Genomic DNA, 2,830 nt, shown 5'->3' with positions numbered 1-2,830 from the left:
TTGTTCACCTTCTCTAATTCTTCCAATTTGTCAACTCTCTGGGCAATCTCTGCCATTTTACCGAACCTATTCTCCCAATGTTCGGTCACTTTTTCAAAATTTTCCTCTGGTCTTGCTAATCGGGGGAGGTTGGTATCCCCCCCCTCATTAAATCCCTGGAAATTATTATCCTCACCTTCCATTGTGCTGCTCTTATCTATATTTCTAATCTTTACATTTTTGTTAGTCCCTTCATCGTCACTAAATTGACGTTTGTTTATATGGCGTCTGCCTGCCTGGACCAAGTCCCCTTCTTCCTCATTTCCTTCTATTTCCCTCAGTAATCCCTCCCCTTCTCCTTTTTCCTCACCTTCCCACTACACCACGAGCTTTCCCCTTCCCTATAAATACAATAAGGTACTTCCTTGACGTTGAGATCCACGTAAATTTTGATTTTTCTTCGGAACTCCAATCTTCGCCGTCCATCCGACGAAAGTGTGTGTGTGTGTGTGTGTGTTTACCTACTTGCATTTACCTAGTTGTATTATACGGGAAGGGGAGCTATGCTCGTGGTGACTCGTCTTTGTATCTCTCAACATCTAGGTTGTGTGTGTGTGTGTGTGTGTGTGTGTGTGTGTGTGTGTGTGTGTGTGTGTGTGTGTGTGTGTGTGTGTGTGTGTGTGTGTGTGTGTATAAGTGTGTGAGTTTGTATGTGTGCGCGCGCGTGTGTGCGTGATTCACCATGGTCTTCGATCACGTGTTGGACTCGTGATCGACAGCTATTTCCCTCCCGGAAGAAAGCTCAGAGCTCATATATGACCGGTCTATGGGTAATGCTGTGACATTATACCAACATACATCCCCAACTCCCCGCCCACGAGAGATGTTGTAACGACCCGCAGCGCAACGATACTGAAATTACTTCAGCCACGGGCGTGATTCGAACCCGGACCACCGTAATGACGGACGCGATCACTACCACTGCGCCATCGCGACCGTGTGAGTGTGCATGTGTCTCTATGTGTCTGTGCCTGTGCCTTTGTATGTATGTATGTATGTATGTATGTATGTATGTATGTATGTATGTATGTATGTATGTATGTATGTATGTATGTATGTTTAGCAGAAAACCACTGGGAAATAAGAAACTTAGTCCGAACGTTTTCGTCTATTTAAGACATTATCAAAGAATAAAAAATGACAGAGACATAGGTGCATATATGTACATAAAGTAGTAGACAAGCTAGGAAAAATGGAAAGGACACACAAGATGCTTCATAACCAAGTTGAGAAGTGTTTACATTTAAGGACATTTGATCATATGACGTTACATCAACCGAGCCTGGTAATACTTGGAGTATTTTTTACAATTTTCTTAATAATAAAATCATCAAGTTTATACAAACCTAAACTTAGATTAATATTTTGATCGAAGGTATGCTTAATATGACTGGATTCGATCATGTTTCTTTCTAATAAAGACGTACAAGAAATTATTTCCTTAGAATTATCCCGTCAATAGGATGGTTGTGGTCTTTTACATGAACAAAAGAGCCACTGGAATTTTGTCCACTACTTACACTACACTTGTTTTGATTTATCCTTGTTTGCAAGTCTTTGCCAGTTTGGCCGATATAAAAAAATTTACATTTAAGGCATGAAATTGAGTAAACACAACCCTCATTTACTTCAGGTGAATTTTTAATTAGCTTATTTTCAATGGTATTGTTTTTGAAAACTAAGTTGATATTGAATTGTTTGATAATATAAGGCAGTCCAGCTAATTTCTCATTATAAGGAAGAACCAGAAGGTTCCTTTTGTAAAATACTTTTCTTTTGTGTGAGGTGTTATGGAAAGATTTGTAATACATTTTATGAGAAATGTCTACTAAATGTTTTGGATATTTTAACTCAGAAGCTATGTTATATAATTTCCTCTGTTTTTTTTCTTCTTTTTTTTACAAATTACTTTTACGTTTGCCATGTGAATTACTGCAAAAAATGTATATATGTCACTGTCTATGCGATTGCCTGTATCTGCGCTTGTGTCTATATATGTGTTTATTCCACGAAACTGGGGAAGTTAAAAAGAATACAGATGCACATACAATTGGCACAATTAGGTTTCCTTTCTTTTTTTCCGCGTCAAATTAACCTGATATTAGGTGCGGAACAAGTAGGCCCTACATAAATCACACGCTGGTCATGCATCCATGACTGAGCGAAGAAAGCCTTCCAGCTTCGGCTCTTGTTGACGTAGTGCGCGCGAACAGCTGCCTGCACTAATAACGGTTATCGGGAGTCTTGTGAGTTGCATTTATGAGAGGTGACTGTAATTTTACGTAAAAGCATATTCGTGAGTATGATCCCTCTCTTGCTTTGAAAACGATATTATGATAGGCATTTCACGTAACGGTGATGCAACTGAACGTGTTTTTCTTCACGAAAGATAATGTAGTTTCTGTATAGCTATCAAAGGAGCAGCTGAACATTTGAGTAAATTAAAATGACGCTATAGCCGAAATCAACGTTATTTATCCAAGTTTTCTGAGACGTTTGGTTAAGTTAGGCTAGGTTAGGATAGGATAGTTTAGGATAGCAAAGGATAGGATAGGATCGGTGATAATTCACTTCCCACTCCTACGAAGTGGGAAGTGAGAAACCTCTGTTAGTTTTTTATTTTTATTTATTTTATTTTATTTATTTATTTATTTATTTATTTATTTATTTATTTATTTATTTATTTATTTATTTATTTATTTATTTATTTATTTATTTATTTATTTATTTATTTATTTATTTATTTATTTTTTTTTTTTTTTTTTGTTGTTGTCGATGTTTGGTTCGCCTC

Source organism: Oratosquilla oratoria, chromosome 11, assembly GCF_046742065.1.
Source record: "Oratosquilla oratoria isolate Oo_2021 chromosome 11, ASM4674206v1, whole genome shotgun sequence".
Classification (NCBI taxonomy): domain Eukaryota; kingdom Metazoa; phylum Arthropoda; class Malacostraca; order Stomatopoda; family Squillidae; genus Oratosquilla; species Oratosquilla oratoria.
This window is presented reverse-complemented; position numbering follows the sequence as displayed.